Below are 10,761 nucleotides of genomic sequence, written 5' to 3'. Positions count from 1 at the left end.
TACTGTGAAAGGCCCACCAAACAGAGTGTGGCACACTGGGCTGAGGAAAGAAAGAGTAACTGTGGTCAGCTCCTCTGGGAAAGAGGATTTCAAGCTGGGATTGCTGGAACAAAGAGTGAAGACTCCTCTGAAAGAGGGGACTGATAATAGGTTTTATTTTCAATACATACGGTATAAATTTGTGGCTCACAAACTTTATTGTTTAACACTAGAAACATTTTGTTTAAAACCAAGATTAGGGGCTTCCCTGGTGGCTCAGTGTTCAAGAATCTGCCTGCCAAAGAGACACAGTTTCAACCCCTGGTCCGGGAAGATCCCACACGCTGCAGAGCAACTAAGCCTGTGCACCACAGCTATTGACCTGTGCTCTAGAGCCTGGGGACTCCAGCTGCTGAGTCCACGTGCAGCCACTGCTGAAGCCCACGCACCATAAAGCCCGTGCTCCGAGACGAGAGAAGCCACCGCAGTGAGAAGCCTGTGCGCGGCAACAAAGAGTAGCCCCTGCTCACCACAACTGGAGAAAAGCCCTCACGGCAACAAAGACCCAGAACAGCCAAGTTTAACAAGTTTAATGTGGGGTCCTGTAAAGTACAACTGGGGGGAAAAAAGGTGCCTCGATTGAATCTGGGGGTCTGAGCTCTACTGGCTTAGCTTCCTTTACCCACCAGAGAGACACCCCCAAACCCAGACCTTTGAGGGAACAGCTTGGATACTAATGGAAAGATAGCAAGAGTTTAGATTTGAAATCAGAACTCCTAGCTTTGTATCTCAACTCTATCCCTTAGTAGCTGGAGCATCATTTAATAAGTCATTAACCTTTCTAAACCTCAGGTTCTTCATCTGTAAAATAGAGGAAATAATATTTATTCCACAGGGTTATTGGGAACATTAAAAGAGGCAGTAAAAATGAAAGTGCTTTGTAATTACTAGACAAATGATCATGTTGTCATCATTAGGCAGCCGTAATGGGTAGTCATGCAACCAAGAGGAACAAGTGCCAGACAGTGCCTTGCATTGTCCTCTTGCCAAGTTCCCTGGGAATCCGGAGGAATCTATTGAAAGTCTTGATTAGTGAACATGTCTCTGAATACCTTCGAAGATCTGAGACACAGTAGAATGCTCTGAACACTGAAATACACGGTTTCCAAACACATGTTGGTTCGCTATCATCACCTTGCTTGTGAAAGACAACTTTCCCTGAATCTGTTACCCACTCCCACCTTACATGATAATCAAGTCAGAAGGTGTATACTTGTATGTCTACGAAGAAAGTACAGATACAGAGTCACAGGCTGTAACCTGTCTCTGAGCACACGACAAGCTCATGACTGAGCTGGGACTAGATTCCATTTCTCTTGTCACTTCAGTGATCATCCACCTGCCTAGGACAGCCTGTCTTATAAAGGATACTTGTCTATGTCAGAGACGGGAGGGAGGGGAGCTAGTCCTGCCCTGGAAAAACCCCAGTGATGGGCAATTCCAGAGTCACTTCTAGGAGCTGAGAGCTGTCTGGGGACAGCAGGATAAAACAGTATAGAAAGGAAGCATTTGCTTCCCTTGAGAATTTAATGAGTGGGAAATGGAATCCATTCTCTCTGCTGGGAATAGGAGCAAGAGATATTTCTAAGTGTGTCCTAGGGAGGAACAATCTTCTCTGATCAGCAGTAGGATATCAGCCCTTGGAGTCCATGACTCTGAACACCCACAGTCCCATGAGGGTGTGATACCAGGTGAGGAGGTGAATCAGGAAATGTTGCTACCATGACAGCCAGCTGGCTGTTACCAGTGAGCTAGGATACAGTCAAACACAGAAGACCAGGCTTATCCCACTCTGAACACAGAATAAATTCTCAAGGAAAAGTGTTTCATTTCCAGTGGAGAACTTTATAAATAAGCTGTCTGATGTGTGATCCTGACCCCCAAAAGAGGCTATAGGCAGAGTCAGCTTAACATCTTCTTTTTAAGCTGAAAATTATATGCTTGTATTGTGCCATTAAAGATAATTTAAGAGAAAGTGGATATTTAATTTAAAGATCCTTTCTGGCAAGGCTGAGCCCTGTCTTAACCAGTATTTGAAGCCATTATATAAACCACCGAAATCAGAACCACAGCAATCTTGTCTATTAATGGTTCAGACTCTTGTGCCTTTTCTCTCATACTCTTTAATGTTTGCTATTTCCTTTATTTGAACAAAAAGAAGAAAAAGCTCAGTCACAGAAATAGAACATGTCACACTTGAATCCAGTAGACTTTTTTTTTTTTTTTAAGAGAGACCCTTCCAAGGCAAAATGATAAATGGCTAATAAGAAACAGGGGTGACTGGGGGCTGGTGAGGAGGGCCTAAGTGCGCACCGGAGAATTCAGGATTTAGTGATAGGGAGCTGCTGTTTGTACCCTTGAAGAAGGAGCTATCAATTCCCCTTTAAGGAGAACAAGTTGGCTCCCGGTCACTGCTGAAGGTGGAGCTGCAGCTTCCCTAAACCTGCCACACCGAGTGACCTTTGCAGGGAGCCATAGCAAGAACAATGGAGAGGCAACACTCCAAAATTAGTCACTGAAGCTGTTGGATTTGTTTCTGAGCCAGATGTTTTCTGGTTGATCCCTGCCTGGCCCACATGTCCTCCATGAGCAAGAGCACGCAGAGCCAGCGGCCAGCACTTCAGAAGCAGCCACCAGAGCGGCTGCTGGAGTGCTTGGCAGGAGGTTACCGCCTGATTGGTTCTTTACCTTTTCTCTTAGAGATCAAGGGCATTATGCAGACGGCACACCTGCCCACTCCCAGAGCCAGGATCAGGGCAGCCAGGAAGCCTTGATTCTCACTGAGCTCTGGTGAGCTCCAGAGAGCCCCTTAGCGGTGTCCCTGTCCTGCTCCCTCTTTTCATCTCCTTCCCAAGAGGCCCCTATGGAATTTAGTAAACAGTCATTGCCACGTTCAAAGTGGAGCTCAATCTGGCCAGCAGCTATCTGTTCTCAGAAGCAATATCCATCTGCTGTGTGCTGAGCTGAGGTTGGGAGCAGGGGACTCTGCCACGCTCTTAGTGAAGGGTGGAGGGCAGATTACCATTTCAAAGTGGCAGGTAGAGACAAGAGACTTGAAGGCTTGTTCATTTGGGGAGTTGACTGGGTTTGTCCTTTGTACCAACAAGAACTGCATTGTGGTTGTAAAAGGCGAGTACACCTTCCCCAGCTTCTCACACGGCCAGTAAGGGACGTCTGTTTTGTCTGCCTGCTTCATCCCCTTCATCTGGAATATCTGCCTACCCCTATTCTCGGGCACTTTTCCCATGCTGGACAATCAGAGAACTTTTCTGCAGTTTTCAAACCAAAACTGGGCCAAGAATCAGTCCTACTTGGAGTGGGAGCTGTAGGATGTGGGTTTCACGGCAGAAGCCAGAGTGCCACAAGCAAGGCTGGGTGGACACCAGCAATGGGCCTGCCCACTCCAGGCCAGAGACTCCTGAGGCCCCAAGGCAGCTCTGCCCTTCCCGCTTAGCTCTCTGATCCCTCTTTCAATTACATAGGATATTCCCATATCCTTGTAGTAAATTACTATTTCTGCCAAAGCAGTTTTGAGTTTCTGTCCTTGAATCGGAGAGTCCTGACAAATAGTGTATGTACGTGTTAGTCTTTCAGTCGTGTCCAGCTCTATGCAACCCCATGGACTGTAGCCCGCCAGGCTCTTCTGTCTATGGAATTCTGCAGGCAAGAATACTGGAGTGAGTTGCCATTTCCTTCTCCAGGGAATCTTCCTGACCCAGAGATTGAACCCAGGCCTCCTTTATTGCAGGCAGACTCTTTATTCTTTGAGCCACCAGGGAAGCCCCTGGATCGCATCAAATGGAAACAGGACAGGACTCTTGAATCACCACACTTTTGAAAGCCAACTCTCTGATAAACCAATTTGCTGAAAATTAATTCCTCAAATAATCTGTTTGCTGGGAGACCTAGTCACAAAGCTGAGTCCAAACTTTGGTTTAGCAGTGCCTTCTCTGAGGCTGTCACTTCAGATTTTAGCTGTAATGTCATTCAGACTCTTCTAAGTCTGAATGTCAGTTTCCTGTGGATTCACATCTTAAATGTCCAGGATGTTTGGAAGAGTAGAAGTTTTATATAGGCAAATGAAATGTATCCCTTAAATATAATTTGCTACCTTTCTAATGTGAGACCTTATGCCCTATTTCTGCCGATTTCTTTTTTTCATTTTCTACTGCTCCTGCTTTGCACCCCATCTTTGTCCCACAGAATGGCTGTGACAAACTGTTTGAGACACAGTTAAAGAATCTATCTGATCAATTTTAGTAGTTTGATCATTCAGCATGTTAGACTTCAGGTGAATTGTGAATAATTTACTTTCAATGACTTGACCAAGATCCCAGTCAAATGCCTTACCATCAACGATAGGCTAGAAAAATGAAACTCAAGAAGGACCTACCTAATCTAGATTTTATTTGCTCCTTTACTCTTCCCGTTCAGTAGACTCATTCATTTATGCCAGTAGGAGAGCTCCCCAACCTCTAAGACAAAGTCTGGACCTCTGATCTGTAGTCTGTGTTCTGGTGCTTTGAGAGGGCCATGGCTCCCACGGGGCTAGGCAATGTGAGTGCATCCCCATTCCCTCCTTATAGCTTGTACTTCTCCTTCACGGTACATCAGTCAGCTGTATTAGTTAATTCTTAGTTATGGTTATGTATTTACTCTATCCTTCCCCATTAAACTATAAACCCTTGAGTGCAGGAACCAATTCAGTCTGGCATCATCACTGTATCCCAGGTACTTGGCTTGTCAATGGCACCATTTGGGAACCGTCCTGTCTTTGTCTTCCAACATGGACTCTCTTGCTGCTCACTTAAACCTTCTGAGTCTCAGAAGCCTGAGGACCAGACCTCCGTCATTCCTGCCCTCTCTAGCAATTCTGGCTCTTCTGATGGCCATGTGATTGGAGAGCCTGGTCTCACCCGCTGGACAAGCCCAACCTTCTGCTTTCACTTATTTGACCTGAGCAACTGTTTCCTTCACCAGTCAGGTCTCTGTCTCAGGGCAAATCTTGTGACTTCTGGATCCAACCAAATGAGGAGGATGAGACACCTGACACCCGTGATCTGCTGTGACAAGAGAAGGGGACTCAGTGGGATGCTTCAGAAAGAGCAGGGACTGCTGCTGTTGAATGAATTGCGGTCAATTTCAGGTTATACCATTTACTTGCTATGTGATGTGTTGTAAAGGAGAGTTAATAAGAACAACTGTTTCACAGGGGCTGTTGTGAAAATAAACACAGGAGCAAATAGAGAATGTCTGGCTCAGAGTAGATGCTCATTAGTATCATCTTCTCCTCGGCCCCTGGTGGGTCACACTTACCAGCTAGCTAAGGAGTCTTCACATTTAGAGTCTCTGCATGAGTGACCTTGGCCCCTAGGACTCTTACCCTTCTCTTGCTTTAAGGAAAAAATTTAAAGCCCTGGGAAAGTGTGAAGGGTTTTTAAATTACCATCTAAAACCACCATATTCCCATCAGTCAACATCAGGCTGAACCCAGAAGTGCTGCCTACAGCTCTCTCCCCAGACCTGGTGAAAGCCGGTGTCCTGACCTCCTCACTGACCAAGGGGGCGCTGCAGCTCCGCAAAATAAGTCTACCTCCTGAGCAGAGCCCAGGTGTCCTGTGCAGCCCCGCTTCTCCAGGCTGCTGCCCATCTGCTTTATCTGACCTTGACCTCTTAATTTAGGGTGTCCAAATTTAGCAAATAAAAATGCAGGGTATATATTTAAATTGCCGACAAACAACAAATACTTATTTCATGTAAGTATGTCCCAATAATATTCATTGTTTATCTGAAATTCACATTTAACTGGGTGCCTTGCATTTTACCTGGCAATATTCAGCTTTGCTTATTTCATTCTCTGATGTGGCTTCCTAACTACCCCCTCCCTTGCTCCTCCACCCCCACTACCATCTCTCTCTCTCTCTATCACACACACACATATGCACAAACACACACACACATGCACACAGACACGCACACTTTCTTAATCCAAGCAGAGCCATGGACAGAGCTCAGTACAATTAATCCTCTCCCCACCCTCATCTGTCTGCTTCAGTCAGGAATTTCTAACCACAGTTCTGTTCTTACTTGTTTATCCCACTGCCAGCCTCAGTTTCACACGTCTGATCATTTACACTGAGTATTAGCCTGGCCCAGGCCCATAACAAACCATGCCCTTGGCTTCATACCAGCAGTTTCTGTAGCCAAAATGGGCACTGTTTTTGCTTATGCACTGAAATGTAAGAGTAATAACTTAGCCCTTTCCATTCCAAGTCCCTGTTTGCATCTCCCTCTAAAAGAGCGGTTACCCAGTAAGCAAGGAGTCGTCCATCATCTTGCGTTGTTTCATTTTCCCCCTCATTTCTAGGCACCAGAAAACTTCTCTGGCCCTCACTTTCTGTCTCTGCTGAACTCTTTGTACTCCTTTCTTAAGGTGTTTCTGTTGTTTTGGCTTGTTTCCATGAGTCCACACTCTGGAGTGCCTCACAGAGGTGAGAATAAGGAGGGGCAGACTGTATTTGGAATTCTCAAGTTTGAGAATTGGTAAGCCTTGGATCCGGAGAAGGCAATGACACCCCACTCCAGTACTCTTCCCTGAAAAGTCCCATGGATGGAGGAGCCTGGTGGGCTGCAGTCCACGGGGTCGCTAAGAGTCTGACATGACTGAGTGACTTCACTTTCACTTTTCACTTTCATGCATTGGAGGAGGAAATGGCAACCCATTCCAGTGTTCTTGCCGGAGAATCCCAGGGACGGGGGAGCATGGTGGGCTGCCATCTATGGGGTCGCACAGAGTCGGACATGACTAAAGCGACTTAGCAGCAGCAGCAGCAGCAAGTTTTGGATCTCGGACCAGAAGAATGCTGAAGTCTGTTCCTGTATCTGTTAGTGTATTCTTTCATTTAACTTCATGATTTCCAGAAGCCATAGATTTCCATCTGAGACTAGAAGAGCTACAGTTCAAATTGTCAGAGATCCCCAAAGCACCAAACAAGCCCCAGGCCCTATGACCTCATGATTCTGAAGGGAAAGACTGAGAAAAGATCAGAGAATCTGAGCCAGTGCAGCCTGCCAGATGTCAGAGAGAAAGAAACACCTGCTTGAACCACATTGAAGACGAAACAAAACAGTGCTCAAATTAGAGAAAGGAGGGAAACCCTTTGTCACCACACAGGAAATGTTTGGCAACTGAATGAACTTTTGCATCAAGCTCATTTCAGTGAGGGTTACAAATATACACATCAAAAGATTTTTTTTTTTCAGAGAGCCCAAGAGAAAGCAGATGTTAATTAGAATGCAACTGTAGCAAGGCAGGCTGAATTTTGTTTGTCCTGCTGTTGCCTTATTAGTTCATCACATCCACTTAGTCAGCACTGCAACCTGTGCAGAAAAGACTGCAAATAGTCTGGTCTATGGAAGCCATGATCAGAGTGTGGTCCTGAGCCACGGGCATTGGCACCACAGAGCAACCTGCTAGAAATGCAGTTTCTGGGGTGCCCCACCAGGCCTGCTGAACTCGAGCCCTGACCTCGAGGGGTTTCTGGTGTAGAGCAGCCACTCACACCGCCTCCATGGTTCATGGTGATTTCTCAGAAGAGCTTATCCTCTCTAAGGCTTTTGGACAAAAGAAATGGCTAGTAGATTGGTTTTGTGGAACCTGGCTTGGTCCCTTCCAAGTTAGACGTTGCTTGCATTAATATCAAAGTCCACGTGGTGTTATTTCCAGATATAGAGAGTTATTTAGTCACCCACAAATAACAAAAGCATTGTTTTTTTACTCCCTCTTGTGTGGAGTTTTTGGAGAGAGGGAACCAGGCTAGAGAGGGAGAGACCCAGATTCCTGTCAGTTGATATGGAGCAACAGTAAAAGAAAACAGGTCTCATGGTGGTTGCTGAACTGCCTTTGTGTATTTCCCTGACCTTCAGCACAACTGACGTACCTGTCAGTTTACTTAAGAAAAGCAAAAGGGAGACAGTGGAAGAACACCTGTGCTGTTCACAAGTTTTTAAAACATTTATACTCCCCACTTGATGGCAAAAGAACTCTAGGTTTCTCCTGAGATGGATTGACATTCAATGTAAATTTGATTAAGTGCATACGACTTCTACGCCATCTACTTTTCCCCTACATACTTCACTATAATATTTCTGGAACACTCTTTACATTAGAAAAAAGACTTGAATTATGATTTTTTCAAAGACCCTTTTTTCAATTAGTGAAAATCAAACACGTTTGAATGAGATTTAAGCTGGCATTCTAGAATGTCTAAATGTCTCTGTTTTCACAGTGGGAGACTTGTGGCTTTGGTCTCTGCCTCAGAGATAGAGAAGTGAGGGTGAGGTTACTATGCTTGAGATCTGGTGCATGACTCATTGCCCCTGACTTGAGCCCCATCTCAGCACATACAGTTTCAATATAGATGATGTTTGCCCTGTTATATGGCTCTTAATTAGAAGCCCATACATTAAAAAATTTTTTTCTTGGGGTATAGTTGTTTTGCTGCATTGTGTTAGTTTCTGGTATATAGCAAGGTGAATCAGCTGTGCATACATACATCCCCTCTTTTTTGGATTTCCTTCCCATTTATGTCACCAGAGGCACTGAGTAGAGTCCCCTGTAATACAGTAGGTTCTTCTTAATTATCTATTTTATATATAGTAGTTTGTATATGTCAATCCCAATCTCCCAATTCATCCCACCCCCTCCTCTCCCCTCTTGGTGTCCATACATTTGTTCTCTACATCTGTGTCTCTATTTCTGCTTTGCCAGTAAGATCATCTATACCATTTTTCTAGAGTCCATATGTATGCATTGTCCTGTGCTTAGTCACTCAGTTGTGTCCAACTCTTTTCAACACCATGGACTGTACCCTGCCAGGCTCCTCTGTCCATGGGATTCTCCAGGCAAGAATACTGGAGTGGGTGGCCATGCCCTCCTCCAGGGGATCTTCCCAACTCAGACCTCCTGCATTGCAGGTGGATTCTTTACCGTCTGAGCCACCAGGCAAACCCATATATAGTATATGATATTTGATTTTCTCTTTTTGGCTTCTCTCTGTATGACAGACTCTAGGTCCATCCACATCTCTACAAATGACCTAGTTTTGCTCCTTTTCATGGCTGAGTAATTTTCCATTTATATATGCACCACATCTTCTTTATCCATTCCTCTGTTGATGGACATCTAGGTTGAGAAGCCCATACATTTTTAAGCCTTGGGCAACAGTATAGATCTTAAGCAACAATTCTTGGTAGGGCCTGACAATGAATGAGTCATATCATACTCTATGGCCTTCCCAAATATAACTTTGCATTAAAGTATGCTCTCAAGTTCCTAAACCTAAGTACATTTATCAAATACTAAATACACACACAATGATCCCTGAGATTTAGGGTTTTGTCAGTGAAATTGGTAAGATTTTGGTTTTCTGCTTTATACTTACTCTTGTGTCAGAATGTAGGTTCAATCCCTGCATTCTGATCCAAGATCTCCTGGAGAGAGAAATGGCTACCCACTCCAGTGTTGTTGCCTGAAAAATCCCATGGACAGACCTGGCGGGCTACAGTCCATGGAGTCTCAAAGAGTCAGACACGACTAAGAGAGACTAAGCATGTTGTCAGAAGAAAAAAAAAATAGCTTTAATTTTAAAATAATAAAAGTATTTGGCTTCAAAGTAACTTCCCCCAAATTTTTATTAATTTCTGAAATGTTTTTAGCATATGTCCACAAATTCTTTGATATTCCTCCTTCCTCCACCCCCAGTGTGAACTGGAATTAATGTCTGTCTTCAAAGAAATAAAGTAGGGAAAAGGAAGGACAGTAACTTTACCATGGTGAGTCCTGGAAGGAACCCCCTTAACCAAGCCACAGTGAGCATCACCAGTAAAAAGTCATGACGACGCCATGGTGGAAATTTCATTTCACCTCAGTTGCATTCTTCCCTGAAATCCAGAACCCCGGTCTAAACATGATAAAACGTCAGACCACACAAAATACCTGAACAGCAGTCTTCAAAACTACCAAGGTTGTAGAAAATAAGAAAAGACTGAGAAAATACCACAGGCTGGAAAAGACTGGACAACTGAATGCAATGCTGCATCCTGAACAGGATCCTGGAACAGATAAAGGACATTAATGGAAACAGCAGTGGAATGTGAATAAAATCTGACCAGATGTGAATTTCTGTGCTTTGAAAATGTATACTCTCATTTTCATTTCATACATGAAAATGTATACAGAACTCTCTGTACTGTCCTTACATCACAAATGATTTCAAAATAAAAAGTTAAAAATATAATGAAGGCTAGGGGCATTTATAAAAACACCATGCCAACCACAACTCATGTCTCTAGGCAGCTATTATGTAAGGGCATCGCAGTCCGTCCTTACAGACACAAGAGCTCTCAAAACTTCAAGTATCATTTTTGACCATCTCCCCCTGGAACATCACGTCCCAGGAAGACGTGAAATCGCCCTCTGCTTAAGTAACAGAGGCGCTGGAACAGGAACTCTGCTCTCAGCATTCTCGGCCTGGCTCCATTGTTGAGCACCCCCTCTCACTGACCATCCCGCTGTGGCATTCACTGCACCTTTCTGGAGGCTTCCCTAGAAAAGAAAAGGTGCATCTGAATATTCAGCCATTTTACCTCTTCCAAGCAAACTCAACCAGACAATCTGCTTAATTCTCCGGTTGTCATAAACACATGACAAGGACATTTTAA

This window comes from Bison bison, unplaced genomic scaffold (genome assembly GCF_000754665.1).
Source record: "Bison bison bison isolate TAMUID 2011002044 unplaced genomic scaffold, Bison_UMD1.0 scf7180017864519, whole genome shotgun sequence".
NCBI lineage: Eukaryota > Metazoa > Chordata > Mammalia > Artiodactyla > Bovidae > Bison > Bison bison.
The sequence above is the reverse complement of the archived record's forward strand: the minus strand, read 5'-3'. Positions refer to the sequence as shown.